Source organism: Eucyclogobius newberryi, unplaced genomic scaffold (genome assembly GCF_026437365.1).
Source record: "Eucyclogobius newberryi isolate DKJ021-1_F unplaced genomic scaffold, fEucNew1.0.hap1 SCAF_16, whole genome shotgun sequence".
Classification (NCBI taxonomy): domain Eukaryota; kingdom Metazoa; phylum Chordata; class Actinopteri; order Gobiiformes; family Gobiidae; genus Eucyclogobius; species Eucyclogobius newberryi.
The window spans coordinates 18,320,093-18,335,907 of NW_027315790.1; the positions used below are offsets into that span (position 1 = coordinate 18,320,093).

Sequence of the window (15,815 nt, forward strand, 5' to 3'; positions counted from 1 at the left end):
TCAGGTAAAACACTTACACTCCGGTCCATAGTTTAGAATAGACTAAACTATGGACCGGACTTGACTGATTGATCTATTACGAATGTCCCCTCAATGCCAGCCATTTAGTTTTATTATTTAATATTGTTTTGCTCCTGCACCCACTAAATTTGTAGTGGACGCCGGCGCCGTTGTGGCAGGGAAGAAACTGCGGGCGGTAATGAATGTTTATGAGATTGAGGTTTAGCTTTTGAAGTTTATTTTTGTCATTAAATGAAGCCGTAAATAACAATACAACTACTGGTAATCAGATAAAACATTAGCGACCCTTACCTGGTCTGAGTGTGCGTTAAGAGTTTAGATTGTGTAGTTTGCGCCCCAAATCTGCTAAATCTTTCCCTTTCCACCTTCTAATATCATAAAAATGTCTTGCGACTTTATTATAAAACCCTGTACATATAACATTTTCTGATATTGACGATGAAAATGATTTGATTTGGCTAAAATGATGAGATGGTTACTCCAACTCATGTGAAACTGTTGTAAAAGAATGGTTTAATTTTAGTTTGTCAAATTATGTAAATGGTGTTTGGAAAAGCATTTGTGATAATTTCTCTTTGAACTACTCGCTTGCTTAATTAATAGATTATTCTCTCCCCATTTTAATAGAATAAGATTAGAAGGTAAAGCGGTGGCAGGTTAAAGCATACTATATCCCCAAATAAGAGTCACATTTTGTCCCTTGTTTATCGAATATCCATGGCATAATAGATTCATAATTATCAGAGTCACTAATACACAATCTTAATAGCAATTTTGAATTATGAGACGGGGGTTGAATTATTCCCCAGATGAAGGTACAATTACATTTGTTCCTTCATTAATGTGTGGCTTAACTTACTCGCCCGTTGAGTTGCAGAACTCCTCTTCTCTTGAGCTTTGTTAGTTCAGTAAAAGGCTGTTTTTCTCCTGCCAAAAATAATATGTCCACGAGCAAAAATAATCCACCAACTCTGAATTTCTGATCAGATTTGAGAATTGCTGCTGAAGCCATTAGTTTCATTGCAAATTCCCCGCCGCCTAGTGTGGAGTTTGGTGGTGCATGCTGGGATAACGTGATGTCGTGTGCATGAGTTCTATAGCATGTGTCCTTCCTTACATGTTGTTATAAAAAGAGAAAAGGTACAAGTTCAAACACATCATGCAGTAAAGGTTACAATGCTTGTAAAAAGTGACTAAATCGTTCCTAGTAACTACTGAAGGTATTGTAAGGTAGTCACAGCGGTTGTTGATTTTGTTTTTCTTTTCACTTTAAGGCACGGAGTTAAACAGAAGAAGTAACACTGGTGTTTTAGAAAAATGGAAGCCACCAAATGCTGTGTTCATTTCCTCCTGAACAAGCCTCATCTCTACTTTTAACCACTTGGATCATAGAGACAGCCGCCTCACTGTGCCACTGCTGTGGGCCCACCCGGCCTAATTATCCCCAAGAGAACTTTAAATCCCACACCTTTCTCATATTTATACATTTATTTTAATAATTTATTTTGAGTTTTAAATGTCATTTGTTTGTGGCTCTTTTATTGTCTAGTCTACTACTGCTCTTTGGTTACATCTAGTATAACGATGTAATCTGTTTGTTTTTGCACTGATGCAAATTGTCCTCCAATTCACTGCATCAGATGAAGAAACGTCTTAACATGTCACTATTACACCACATCACATTGAATTCTGACACGAATATTATAAACATGATGTAATGTAATCCTGATCTCTGTATCAGCCCCTGTGTGTTAATTCCACGTTTTATTCAAATGTTCTTTAGTTGCCTTCAGTCAAACGTCCAGATAACTGTTCTGTGGTAGTTTCTGGTATTCCAAACGTAATCACGGCATCAAATCTCCCAATAGCAATCAACTGGGACACAATAGTAGAACCATTTTTTTAAAATTGGAAAATAAGGACACATGAGTGTAACTGTGTGACATCAGTTTGAGGGGTTCATTCACACTGTTTTGGTGAGTTTATTTGGGGCCAGCAGCTCTTTTCTAAGCTTTATATTCACCGGTTGTGGCATTGTAATGTATATTACATATCCATTCTTTTATTTTTACACTGGAGTTATAACTTTGCACTGTATTTTGGTGGAAATTTTGTTTTTTGAGATATTGTTACAAGTTTCATTGTTAAATGTTGCAGACTTCTGTTGTTTCTGCCTTTTGTTTTGTTCGGAGAGCCTGGAGACTGCACTGTGTTTTGTTCTGGTTTACGGTATTTACAGTATACATTTTTTTGGGTTTCAATAATTTGTCAAAATAAAATTGAGTATGTAATTGTATTACTCTGATATAGTTTTCTTTGCATGTTGTAAATCCATGTGTGTCTTTTGTCATGCTTCCATTACCTTGTGAAGAGTCCTGCCATTGTCCAGTTATTGCTGCAGTGTTTGGTGGTATTGCCAGTCTTCCCTGGCAACAAGCCCATCATCTCTTTTTGTTTTTGTCACAGTCTAGCGGCGCCCCTCCCCAGGGGTCTCGTCCTGTCCGGGTGACCACCCTCTAAACCCCGCCCACCAACCCAGTCAGTCAGACCTTGGTGAATTATTAATAAGTCTGGATAGCTTCTTATGAAATATAAATTCTCCTGAGGAGATGCTGAAATGTAAACAGGCTTGAGGACTTTGATAGGCACACATGAGTAATGTCATGTTTTTTACTTGCCCCTTTGAAGTAGTTAACACGACCAGACCACTTGTCTATGACATTCTGTGGCGTTGCAATTTGTCCAATTTGAATTACTCTTCCCAGCTGTTAAGTCATATTTAAACCATCTCAAACCACTCTTAATTATGAGCTATAATGTATTTTAAAGGTGCACTGTGCAACTTTTCTGGTTTGGCGTGTGCTGCCTGGCATTAAACATACTGATTTGGCGTTTATCCATTTACACATGCCTTCATTGTTCAAAAATACATTGAAAAACAAATTGTTTCTGTGAGCTGGCTCCACAGATTCAACACAGTGTAGAGGCTCCATCTGCTTGTCTTCATGGAGATGGATTAATGCCACACTGTGGAACCTTTTATTAATACTGAGCCAGAACAACCTCATTTTCTGGAGCGCCCTGTTAATACAAGATAACAAAACATGTTATAAACATGAAATTAACCAAAACATGTAATATATAATATATAAAATGCTTCCATTAAAATACTTAAAATACACACAAACGGAATGGAATCGGAATGTTTTCCAAAGCCTTGTAAAACCTTCCTGGTAAAGCATTACATCTCCATGGAGATGCCAGAAAGTTACATAAAGTGATTTTGATTTTGTTTGGATAATTTCTTTAATTTGGTTTTAATCACTTTTTTGTTACTTTTTAGAGGCGGAGAGATCCTCAGGTGAACCACCTCAGTGAAGTGGAGAGTCTCTTGACCGCTCCAAACACGTGGTAAATGAGTGGGTCTAAGTGACCACTGCTGAGGGAATGGAGTGACTTAGATAATCAGTGAATGTTTACATCATGCCTCCCTTGTGGACAATAGAACGTGTTCTACCCAAGGCTCATGGTAAGAATAGCAAAGAATGACCAGCAGAAAAGCTGCACAATTGCTAATGTGAGGCTCATGTGGAATTCGAAAGAAAACCAGACTTTGGTTCTTTTTTATTCAGTCAAAGACTTGATATAATCCTGGCGCACATTGTTAAGCCTTTTTTACTCCTGCTTCACTTCAGACATCATGGAAGTCCAGCGTTAGTCCTCATGTGGTCCATTTCTAATGCTTCTATCCACGATGTGTCCGGCCATCAGCGTTAACGCCAAGCAACAGTGCGCAGCGGACAAGAGCGCGCGCGTCTTTGGGGCCAGCCCACGAGCGCAGAGTGATTGGACCAGGGCGGAGAGAGAGAGAGCGCGCGCGCGTATGGTCTCCCCTCGCCTCCCTGTCTCTCACTGCTGCCGATCCGAGCTGACAGGGAGCGGACTTACGCTGCCTAAATGGACCAGTCGCGCAGCAGCATTCTCACTGAGACCACTTGTTTTCCTCTGCAGTTTTCGTCAAACGCCCCGCGAGAAGACTGACAACCCCGCGCGTCGTCCGTGATTCACTTCTGCGTAAACCTTCACTGAGACTGCTGCCCATCTATCGGTGAGTAACAACTTATTGCTTTACCTTTAACAGACGCCGCATTGTATTGTTTATTTATTCATATTTTTTTTGCTAAACAAGTGGTCAACAACAACTTTTTAAAGTCCGTACATCGCAATGTTTTGGGGGACGATGTGGAATGACGGATGGAAACGTGCTTTTGCGGAGAGCGCGCGCGCGAGGTGACAGAACACGTTATTTATTCACGCCGCCGATTTGATTTGTGTGACGACGTGTGCCATTTCAATTCGCGGCCGAGCACAACATGGATAAACCCCGCCGCCGCCGCTGCTGCTGCTGTCACAGGTTGAAGTGAACTCAAGATGTGCGTGACGGAGTAAATGTGCCGGGCGCAGATGGAAAGGACCGGGAGAGAGGGGCGCGCGCCTGGTTTCAGATGGATTAGACGCACTCATCTGTTTGTGTGTGTGTTTGTGTGTGTGTTTGTGTGTGTGTGTTTGTGTGTGTGTTTGTGTGCGTCTGTGCGGCAGAGAGACCGATTTTCCGCGCGCGCATCGATCCCGTCATGTATCATTTCCCGTTCACTAAACTGCCACCGTTAACGGGCAGCGCCAGCCAACCACGTGTCCGCGCGCGCGCCGCTCTTTACAGGGGGCTCGCGGGCTGAACTCGCCGGCGCGCAGAGAGAACCAGTAACATGTAATTTCAAGGTAGGCTGCACTCACAAAATATGTAAAAAGGAGTCAATTAGTCACATTGGAAGCATGTAGGGAAAAAAGAAACAGAAAAAAAAGGAGTGCTCATTAGAGTTGAGTGGCAACCGGTTTATCACGGCAGCTGGGGGAACAGTAGCTAATATCATGTAAATCATTACTTACACTTGCTCCAAATAGGGTTTCCAGTGATGGATCTAGGAAAGCCACTTGAGTGAATTAATGCCGGGGCCCTTTTGTTCCCTATAACTGCACAAAGTAGACTCCTCGACAGACTCATTCATCACTGTCATAATTTGTTTTTATCCCAACCCAGCGGGCTCATTAAAACACTATTTGAGGTGACTACTTTGTTGCTCGGGGAAATTTGGGCCCTCCCTCAAGGCGTCTGATATGCTTATGTAAGCTGTATCTGTCTGTCTAATGTGCCCCCTTTCTTCATTTTTTTTTCCCTTTCCCCCTTGCATCCCTCCATCATCAGAAGAACATAAAGACAGGGGAGGCCACACCACTCCACATGAATCAGTCTGTCACCTCTAATTTTCAAATGCGCTCATGTGCATAAAGATTATACAAGACATTAGCAAGCGCAGCACTTTTATTAGCTCACCTTGTCTGCTGTTAAAATACATACACAAACACTGTGGAAATGTCTGTAAAAACAACAGCAGCAGACGCCGATGGTGAATAAGACGGTAAGTCAGCAGTGACACTTTTATTTGCCCGGTCGAAATCAGTTCAGTGCATCACAGTCCGCCAAGGCAATACCAGCTCGTATTCTCTGGTGTTTTATAGCAGTTTGAGGTGTGGATAGTGCTAAAAATCTATGCCTCTGTGGTAACTGCTCACTTAAAACCCCGGACCCGTGTCAATCTGTTATCCCTGGCACTTCGTAGGAGGAAGAGCTACTGCAAAAGGCAAAGTCACAAAAGTGTACTTATAGGAGGAGAGTTTCTGAATAATGATGTCCAGAGGGTTGCACTAATTACTTGAACCTCCTCACCTTTTAGCTGGATATGTAAATGTGTAATTAAGTGAACAGTTCAAGAATTTTACCTATATCCATATAGTACTTAGTTATAATATGTCTAATTATAGACATGATACTGTGCAGTATCAAACCAACATCCATTCATCAGACTGAGGGAAGCATTTGGAGGAAAAAAAGAGTAGCTTAAGGTAGTGTTTTTCTTAGTAGCGTTTAATAGAAGCATGTGAGAGGCTGATGAACTGGATTGTCTGTTGCTGTCCAAAATAAACCCCCACTCATCCTTTTCAAAAAACATTGAAAAACATGACAGGGGAGTGTAATACAATGTACTTGTATATGTAGATGTAAGACAGCAAATGCTTCTTTTCTTTTGCTTCTTCTGTCAATGTTTTTTTTTGAAGTGGAAAAAAAGATGTTTGACTTGAGAGAGCCAATTATACCGTATGAAATTTGCGCAAAGCAGTCTAAAGAAACTAGTCCAATTTTGGCTTAAATTATACAAATTTGAGACTGGCATCAGTTCTGTTTTGCTTGAAATTTATCAAGGAGCTACAAAACCTTCCTAAATCACAGCTCAAAGGAACATTTGAAAGTGCTCATTCTGAAGGTTACTTAGTCCCTAAAGTGCCACATTAAAACTGCACCTACATTTAAAATGGGCAGGGATTAGTTTGGTAAAAGTAATCCATCACAGAATCACAACCTTCACTGATAAATCATGGAGTTCAAGGACTGAAATGCATTAGTCTCCTTGTGATTTAAGAGACTGTAATCTATTGAGATTTGTGATCACCCGTGTACCCTCCACTCCTGTAGACTTATTATATTAAAAACAAAACAAACTGTTTACATGCACTGTCTGTCCAAAAGAAGGTGCCACTTGGAAGTAAGTGAACACTGCAGGTCCTCTCCTCCTGTTGATCTTTCAGCTGTCACACAGGACTTAAACTCAACTAATGCAGTGAGAGGCTTCTCATTTCTGAAACAAGCATGTGGAAAGACAAATCCTGTGGTCATGGAAAAGTGTGTTTTGAGAATGGTCAAATCATTTAACATCAAGCAGGGAAAACATCTAAGGAGAAGCAGAAACTAATGTACTTCAGATCTGAGCCCCAGTGAGAGTGTTTGGGACGAGCTGGAGAAGGCTTTGTGCAGTGGTCACTCTCTCCATCATCAATACAAGATCAACTGTGAACAATAATGCACTGGATGGAAATAAAGGTGTTAATATTGTAGAAGCTTAAAGGCAGTCATACCAAATATTAGAGCGTGTGACCCTTTTTTTTTGTGGTGACTTTTTTTCTTTTGGACAGGGAGTGTATTTCATTATAAAGTAATCTGCCGTGATCTAGTAATCTTGTCAGTAATCTCATCGTTTTAAAACCTTCCTGTGACACTAAAGCTGTATTAATGATTGAAAGAGCTCTGTGGGAATTCTCAGGGCAATTTCTTTGCTAATATCACTGATAATTTCTCATGGTACTTCATTTGGTGTTATAGTATCTGTTAGGGCTGGGTATTGCTACCTCACGATACAATGCCCATCCAAATACAAGGTTCTTGATATATGGATCCTTTAAAACTGGTGTTAGAAGTTTACTAAAATTATGTTTTGATCATGTAGAATAACAATGTTCACAATGCCCTTAATGTCGGAATACAGTTGTCCTATGAATATGTAACCTTTCCAGCCCGGAAGATTCAGCCTTAAGGCAGTAGTCAGCAAGTTAATACATTTATAACAAGGCAATTTATAAAGAATTACTGTTTTAGAAGTATTTCAGTATTAATACGCATATTGCCAAGAAGTCTGTGACGATATATTGCAGTATTGATATTTTGAGTACAGCCCGAAAAGCGTGTTGTTGTATCAATCTTAGCGGTTTTAATATTTTTTTTGGTAAATTTCAGAAAGGTAAATCATTAGTTAATAATCCCATTGTCACCCTATATATCCAGCTATCGAGTACAATTTGTGGCTAAAAGTCACTCAAGCAATTGCACATCGTCGGCTTCTTTTCCATTTTTGAATAGATAAATGGCATATATTGAATTGTACGGAAGATCAGCGCAGTCTTTTGTTCTCCTTGGTATTCAGAAAGCTCCAGAGGTGAGGGTTACCTGTATCTCCCCGCTGCAGCACGGGGTACAGCTTTCAGCACCGCCCTGGCACAGCGTTCATGGATTACGCTCCAGCTCAAATCCTGTCATTCCAAAAGTCTCTGTTACAAGAGATTGTCTAATGAGGCGCCCTCCGCTGCTCCCGTCTATCTTCTCACTCACATCATTCTTTCCTTCCACTCCTTTTATGTGTCGTTCTTTCCGCCGCCTGTACCACTGCCTTTTTTGTTTTATGCTGTCAGGGACTTTTCTGTCCGTCTCATAGTCTGTAAGAAAGTCTATAAAGTTAACGTGTCTAATAAGTCAGAAAAAGGCCTTTTGCCTGATTTAGTGCTGCTACAATATCCACTTTTGACTTAATATAGTGTCCTCTTATGGTCAGATGTTATTTGTCCTTCTTATTGTGGCTGTTAATATACATTTTAAAACCCATATCAACTCAAGTAAAAGTCACTATTCTCTTGTGTTATGTAAGAACTGGAAAAGAACTGTCAACCATTTAAATTTCTGTATTTTTTGTACTATTGTATTGATAAGGTTAAGATAAACGTACACTTTATTGTTCCCGTAGGGTGATTTGTCCCCTGCTCTCTTCAATGCCACTATGGAAACCTGTCATGAGCAGTGGGGACACATCTTCAGATGCGAGCTCAGTTTGGTCAGGACCTTAAAGGAATAATGGAGGATTTTTCGCCGATTTGAGAACTCAAACAGAAGTGCGCACGTGCACTCCCCCCGTGCGGAAGCACATAAAAGCCTCGTTGCTACACGTGCGTTTGTTTATTAGCGCGACGGATCACATCGCATCTCTCGTCCCCGTAGATTTTCGTCTCTTCTGAGCCAGCACGCACTGTCTTTCTCTGTCTTAATTTTGTCCTGTACACTGAGGGAACTATATCATAATAGATCCACAGACCGGCATATCAACCACACATGCGCAGCCAGGAAAACGTGCTGCTTTCCTGGGGCCGAGCCAACGAGGCTGCAGGTGAGCAGTAGATGTGTCCTATGATTGACATGTGAATGAACTACTCAGCTGTCCACGCCACAAGGAAATGAGACAAAGATTTGGCGCCAAAAAAAACTCCATTATTCCTTTAACTGTAAGATTTGACCTATTCATGGTTTGAGTTGATGATGATGATGATGATGATAGTGGGGCGGTAGTGCATAATGTTGTGTCCTTGGGCAAGACATTTCACCCACCTTGCCTGCAGTGTCCATGTACACTGGTGCATACATGAGTGTGTTTGGGAGTGAATGCAGGACAATGGATGGAAATGAGCCCATGGCTTTAATCTGCAGGTTCACATCGTGATAATGGGGGAAACCCACCCACACATGGGAGAAACATGCAAACTCCACACAGAAAGACCTTCTTGCTGTGAGAGTGCTGGCCACCGTTAATGCACCCAAGTCAATGTAGAAATGCATATTACTTTTGCTGTGGCTTTTAAAAAAGAGATTTCCTTTGTTAAATTAATCTTTACCAAAGATCAATCAAGATACTTGATCAGAAACTTGTCTTTTCACATGTGTGCTCTGTGAAGAGTGGCACAAGATAAGAGAACCTTTATTTGTCCCTCAATGGGGAAATTCCAGTGTTGCAACACAGATTAGGCACAGAAACACAGATTAGAAACAAAAGTGGAATGATAATAAACAGATAATGTCTTAAGAATATAACACTACTTACAGTAAGTGGCATGAGCTGGAACACACTGCCTATGATGGCCAGAGACAGCAGCACTTTGTTTCATTTTAGATATAATCTAAAGAATGGATTATTAGTTATCAAATATGTGACCATGAAATTCGATATATTCTATCCTCTTAGTTTGAGAGGGAGTGTGTGTGTGTGTTCTAATAGTGAGCACAATCAAAGGCCCTTTCACTAAAAGCTTTTTAGTATTGGGTACATGTACCTTTTATGTGATTGTATACTGCATGTTCTGTACTTTGTGTGGTATCTGCTTTTACCTCTTGCCCCACGGGACTACGGGTGGAAACTAGCTTTGAGCTAAATCTGGTGTATTTACAGCACTAGCTGCTCATTTAATAGATGCAGTCGCATTCAAACAAATAAATACACTTAGCTAAATGAAACTAAACTATTGCTTTGTTCTACATTGCAAATATTGGTGTTTATGCTATTTACAATAGTTATATGATATCAAATATAACAAATATATATATTTTCATTTGAACTCACTGTTTAAAAAGACATGCACTGCAAAAAATGTTTATGTTCATTAAGGCTTGAATTAAGTAGTAGTTATCTTCATTTGAGTATATTTTGACTATTCTGTCTTGTTGCACACAATAAATGCTTGTTTTATTGGCAAATCTAATCTCAAGGTTATTCAAAGCCACTTGAATCTAGTCAACATTTATTTAAATTTAGAGCACTACAGAAACAATACTTTAAGATTGTGTTGTACTGGGGACAAACTGAATCACACGTGGGCACATATAGAGATCAATGTCTGGGATTCAGTTTGAAGCCAATGGTAAATTACCCAGTATCAAAATAGTCCTTGTGTCTAATTTAGTGCTGCTACAATCTTAGTTTTTGATTTGCTGTTGTAAGGGATTACACAAGTCAAATTTCTAACTCGCCGTGCATTTGTTAGCTGGGCTTTTCTTTTAACCGCACAGACAGTAAGAATTATGATGAGGATCAAACTGAGCGGCTGCAGGCTACTCATGACCGAAACCAATCACATTTTATTTAGCAATAAAAGCAACTGTCACAAGCAAAACAGTGGGCCAGTGATTTTGAATAGTGCTGGATTTCTGGGATGGCAAAAAGCATTGTGCATTCAGAAGGCTGCCCAATAAAAGAAATGCAGTATTATTATAATGTGAAGTAGAAATTGTGACTGAGTTTCATTTCCAAATTCAGTCAATCAATGTTGTGTACCTTAACAGTGGATTCAGTAGCTGGCCCTTTTGTTTGTTGTGCCATTAGCTTCCATTAAAACAACATTTGTTATACTTGAAGGAAAAGCATGTGAACATGGAACGCCCAAACCAAGTGTCTGTAGATGAACGTCTGTGTTGAGTATTGACTGGAAACCCCAAGTTCCAAGTAGGAAACGCCCCCGAAGGTGGTAGAGAAGGACCAAGAACCTGTGGGACTTACAGATACAGATACAGACTGACAGAATGCTAATGGCAAACCAACAAGGTGGAGGCGTTTCCCATTTTGACCCTGGGGTTTCCAGTTCATACTCCGCACAGATGTCCCTGGACACTATGCCAGCTGCTCCATGTATGCTTTCCCTGCCAGCATCTTACACCCTGCAGTTATATGCTGGATTGTCTCAGAACATTTTTTTTTATTATATTGTAAAAGAAAAAAAAAATTCTCTGTCGTATCTTAAACGCTTAATTTGAATTTTGGAAAATACATATAATTGTGATTTTTATTATTAATTATTTCAGTTTTTTAAAATTAATTTCAGTGCACATTTTAAACACTTAATGAGCATTTACATTTGAGAAAAAACTGAAATCTTAACCACTAAACTAATAAGAATCATGCATTTCAGAACATGTTTACCGTATAACTTGAGCATTTTTTCTCCATGAAAACACAGGATATTTTGTTGTGAGCAAATTACTATCATTACCTAAATTACTGCAGCCTTGCTATTTGAAATTCCTTCAACACGAAATGCTATATTTAATATTTTGCAATATATTCTGTAGCCCTATTCAGTACTTGGAGCTGTGACAAAATCTCACAAGGTTTATAAATGTAAATTTATAAAATCATTTTGCACCTTGTACCCTGGGTGAGCTGCTATGAGAGTTTGTAGAAAAAGAATTGAAGAGTATCGTAGACTAAAGACTTGCTCTGCTTTGATGGTTATTTTAGAAGATCAAAGAGAGAAGAGGAGATGGTGAGATGTCTTGAAAATGTATGCTTACTTTGTTCTAAGTTTTCCATTTATAAAGTTAAAAAAGTATAGCTAATTATCTTTTAAATCCTGGAATATGGAGTGCGTTTTCATCCTTTTGACTTACCATTTCTGATGTTCCCTGAGATGAGTCCGGCAATGCATCGTATCCTCATTGGTCTTTTTAGCTTGAAGGGAAACTGTTGGAGAGATGTGCACAGTTCAACTCAGTAATAACCTCAGCACCAATTGGCCGGCAGGCTGTCTGGCTGGAGACATTCTAATGCTTTATAGAACTCAACAGGCTCAACAGGGGAGCGCTTCTGTCGCCGAAGCCTCCCAGTGCCCACACACACAGGGCTATAGATGGATATGCACCAAAGTATAGACGCCAGAAGGAGCTCATTACTTAAAGTGGATTGACACCAAATATTAGAAGTGATGATACAGTATCTGCTTCAGAAATGGAAAGTTCTCTCTAACGCTTCAGCGTGGAAAATTTGTAAGATGACAACTGACATTTTATCCATAGAAGACACTGTGTAGAAGTATAGTAATAAAATATTCATCTATGAAGTCTTTTAAATCCCACTTTGATATTTACCTTGCAAGTGTTTTTTTACAGTAACTTGCCGTAAGCTTTTGTGGTGTGACTGGCTTTTTAGCTTTTTCAGTTAAGAGTGAGTAGATGGGATTAATTAGCCCAGCACAGTTGTCACTGTAGTCTGGTGATGCTTTGTAACAATACAAAAACCATTAAGACAGTTAACCCCATTTCAGGAATAAGAAAATGCGGGTTTATGCAATTTGTCCCTGCTTTCACTTGTCACGTAATTTATGATTTGGTCATTTTAGCCAGATTTAGGTCATTATGAAATTGTATAATCAAATTTAGTTCGCTCACAATGACATTTAACCTTTATCTAATAAAGCACCTCAGACAATCAATCACAGCAGTTTAAATGTGAAAGTATGTCAAAGCAGACATGCTCAGTCCTCAGTGCTTGTCACGATCTTTCATACTGACTTTTCGTATGCCTTTTGATAAATAACACATTTATATTAGCTTTTGTGATGAGTTCCATCGGGAGGGCAGAAAATACTTTGTGCATAATTAATTTATCTACAGGGTTAATCAGAGCTTTGGGTAGCAGAGGCAAAGTGAGGTGCCCAAATCAAGAATGGCAAGCAGATACAAAAGTGTGGCTAAAAGGTGACCGCCAAAACCTGACAAGAAGATTGAGTTTGCAAATAGTTCATGAATAATTATTTGCCCATTCACCGGCAAAAATAGCAGGTCAAGAGGCCCAAACGCACGGTGAATGGAATATTTGCACCCATTGACAGTCGAGGTGTGCGTCTCTCACATCGTCTATTCAGTCACTGCCCTCATTACAAAGAGAATGTTGTTTTGAAGCTTTAATGACTCTTAATTGCTTGTTCCGTGGCATATTCAAATTGACAGCGCTTGAAGACAGATGAGATCCAACATTCGACTTCTTTGCAAACTTTGTGACCTTTTGGAATTCCACGCGCCGGCCAATTAGAGCGTCCCCAGCACGCACATGCCGTCTTTCTGCTTGATGTGGATCGTGAGGGTCGTTTGCGGAGTTAATGTCCATGCGTTTTGGCCTGACCGGAGTTTCCATGCCCCAAACACATGTGCAGAGACAAATATAGGTCTGCCTGGGGGTGGAGGTGCACACTGCAGGAGGCGCACATCTGCACCTCACGCCACCAGAAGATGAGGAGATTAAGTGGAACCAAGGAAATGGTTTCGGGGAGGTAACAGTCACATCAGATTAGCTTGATGACACTCGGGCTGTCCCTTTGTTTTTGCATTTCATAGCAGTCAGTCAGATCTTTCACACTAATCACCCCCTCTAACCAACCCCTCAAATTGACCGAGCAATATTCACACTGCACTAATGGATTCTTTAGTAAATATGGAGATCTCTTAAGCTGATTTTCTTTTGCATTTTTTTTTCTTTTGTTGTTGTGGTTTAAAAAAGATGTTTGTGATGTTTGTCCAAAAGGTGATGTTTGTCCAAAAGGTGATTCATTTAGAGTGTAGAGCAGAGTTCAGACTTTATGAAAGAAATTGGGCACTGATTAAAAGACTTGTTCATGAAATTTATAGTAAAAGCAATTTGTATTTTGTTTTTCAAAAGAAAGCATAATCACTTATTTCTTTTTGCCATATCACATTCATCCAAATGAGCTTGCCAAATCATATTTTGTACAGTTACAGTAAATATAACATTGTTGTTCCTACAATATCACTTTGATTGTAACATCCCTTAACTTTAGCATGGGAATGTGCATTTTTCAGTTTACATTCCCTTGAGCGAGTAAGCGAGCACACTTCTGACATTTCAAACATCTTAAAATAGCAGTCTATGCAGGTCAAGATATAAATGAGATATTTCCACAAAGTAGTTACCTTCCCATGCCATCATGTCATGTCTCTGCTTGACAGGGCAGGAAATCGGTTCCATTTCTGCTTTAATTCATTTTGATCAAACATGTCGCTCCCAATCATTCTGACTTGATTAGGAGATGCACCTACGTATCACAGCTCGCCAAGCAGGTAATGGCTGACGCACTCCTGCTCATATTAGAGTTTGTAATTGTGTGGGAAATGGAAATGGAGAACAGACAATGTCTCACTCATAGTTTATTCCTTTTGTATAATTGGTAAAATTACCAAAACATTTGTCCTAAGACATTGTATTTTAGCTTTTAAGATTCAAATTAATTGAACAAAAGGCCCTTTGAAGCCTTTCTGAAGAAGGGTACCCCACTTGTCTCCATGGAGATGTTATTGCTTTAGTATAGCATTAAACTTGTCCATCTCCATGGAGACAAACAGGTCCCTTCACCAGAAAAGTTACATGGTGCACCTTTTATGCAGCATGACGGGCAGTGGAAAAGCCATTGTTCTGTTGCAGGGTCATAAACCAGGTAAGTCTCACTAACATTGAAAACATTAAACCAGCCCCACCTTTTTGTGAGAATATATTATTATTTGAAGTGAAATCCTCCGATCCATCTGACAGGGCTCTGATAGTGTCAGGGAAAAATACTCATGGTGTAAAGGAATCTGTCCTTATCCAATAAATCATAATTGAAAAATATGCTGTAAAGAGAATTTAGGGCAGCATAATATTTTTTGGAGATTGATGCTTGAGGTCCATGGAGGTTATTTGCGCAATATATTAAGTTGAATAATGGTGACATTTTAGTTCCGACAAGGCTGCAGAAGAAACCTAATGTAGCTGTCAGTGCATGACATTACTAAATGTGCTACAAAAGCACAGTACATTTGTGTTATTACACTGGTAATATCATTTGTGGTCATAGTTAATCAGCCAACTACATTTATTCTAGCTCACGCAGTGCTTGGAGTTCAGGTTGTTGCCTATGGAATGTTGGAACTCCTCTTCAGTGGCTGTGTGAAGTTGCTGGATATTGAAAGAAACTGGAACACCCCATTATTTACGCCGATCCAGGGCCTCCCAAACATGCTCAATGGGCCACATGTCCAGTGAGTGTATTGGCCATGCAAGAACTGTGATGTTTTCAGCATCTAGGATTTGCGTGGTGCATTATCATGGTAAAACATGAGGTGGTGGTTGTGGATGAGCGGCACTCCAATGGTCCTCAGGATCTCCTCAAGGTATCTCAATACCATCAGTAAAATACACAGCTGTGTTCATTGTCCATAAAATCACCCATACCAAAGCCCCCCGCCACCTTGGACCACTTGATCCAGAACATATGCGTCAGCAAACCGCTCACCCACATGACTACACACACTGTATGACTGAACAGTAAAAACTGGGATTCATCCACGAAGAGAACACCTCCCCCAGACGCTGTCAAATGTGTGCATTTGCCCACTCAAGTAGGATATGACAACAAACTGCAGTCAGGTTGAGACCCCGAGGAGGAGGACGAGTATACAGAGCTTCACTGATGCGGTTCCAGACAGT

The 15,815-nt window shown here is 40.0% G+C and overlaps 1 protein-coding gene across 1 annotated transcript in view; it reads left to right on the forward strand.

The window, feature by feature from the left end:
- The first annotated feature begins 3,909 nt into the window (after positions 1-3,909).
- Positions 3,910-15,815, forward strand: part of rftn1a (raftlin, lipid raft linker 1a) — a 62,201-nt gene continuing 50,295 nt past the window's right edge. Inside the window, exon 1 of the mRNA XM_072447783.1 lies at positions 3,910-4,129. The gene's annotated coding sequence lies outside the window, so the exon portion shown is untranslated. The remainder of the gene's footprint in view (positions 4,130-15,815) is intronic.